We start from the raw sequence: 1,353 nt of genomic DNA, 5'->3' as shown, positions 1-1,353 counted from the left end.
TGGAGGACCCAACTATGGAGGACCCAACTATATGCTGCCTTCAAGAGACCCACCTCACCCATAAAGACTCACATAGATTAAGAGTGAAAGGTTGGAAAAAGATCTTCCAAGCAAACAGAAAAAAAAAAAAATGAGCTGGAGTAGCTATACTCATATCTGACCAAGTAGACTTTAAACTAAAAACCATTAAAAAGAGACAATGAGGGACACTACATAATGATAAAAGGACTGATGCATCAAGAAGACATAACAGTCATAAATATGTATGCACCCAATGTTGGAGCAGCCAGATTTATAAAACAAACTCTATTAGACCTAAAAAAGGAAATAGACACTAATACTATAATAGCAGGGGACCTGAACACCCCACTGTCAATATTGGACAGATCAACTAGGCAAAGAATTAGCAGAGAAGCACAAGATCTTAACAATACTTTAGACCAATTGGACTTGGCAGATATCTACAGAACATTCCATCCAATTACCTCAGAATATTCATTCTTCTCATCAGCACATGGATCATTCTCCAGGATAGATCACATATTAGGACACAAATCAAGTCTCAACAAATTCAAAAAAATTGGAATTATCCCATGTATTTTCTCAGACCACAATGGATTAAAACTAGAAATCAATAATAAACAAAACTCTGGAAAGTATACAAACACATGGAAATTAAACAACATTCTTCTTAACGACACATGGGTCCAAGAAGAAATCAAACAGGAAATAAAAAAATAAATCAGGAAAAACATACAGGACCTGAAAGAGGAAATGTACAAGGAAATCACTGTCATAAAAAAAAATGTAGCAGAACTTGCCGAACTGAGGAAGTTATTCAGCGAAATAAAAAACAAAATGGAGAGTTTAACCAGCAGCCTTGTGGAAGTTGAAGAGAGAACCTCTGTACTTCAAGATGGGCTGTTTGGAATAACACAAGCAGACAAGAAAAAAGAAAAAAGTATCAAAGATATTGAAGAAAATCTGAGAGAGATATTAGACAACCTTAAGCGCTCAAATATCCGAGTCATGGGTATTCCAGAAGGGGAGGAAAAAGGAGAATGTATTGAAAACATATTCAACAAAATAGTGGCAGAAAACTTCCCAGGCATAGAAAAAAATCACAGATCTTCAAATCCAGGAAGCTCAACGATCCTCAAACATATTCAACCCAAAAAGGGCTTCGCAAGACATGTTATAGTAAAAATGGCAAAACTCAAAGACAAAGAATCTTAAAAGCTGCAAGAGAGAAGTATCAAATCACCTATACGGGAGCCCCAATGAGGTTAACATCAGACTTCTCAGCACAAACCCTAAAAGCTAGAAATGAATGGGATGATATATTCAAAAAAC

The sequence above is a fragment of the Galeopterus variegatus genome, unplaced genomic scaffold, assembly GCF_000696425.1.
Source record: "Galeopterus variegatus unplaced genomic scaffold, G_variegatus-3.0.2 Scaffold9167, whole genome shotgun sequence".
In the NCBI taxonomy this organism is placed as follows: domain Eukaryota; kingdom Metazoa; phylum Chordata; class Mammalia; order Dermoptera; family Cynocephalidae; genus Galeopterus; species Galeopterus variegatus.
This window is presented reverse-complemented; position numbering follows the sequence as displayed.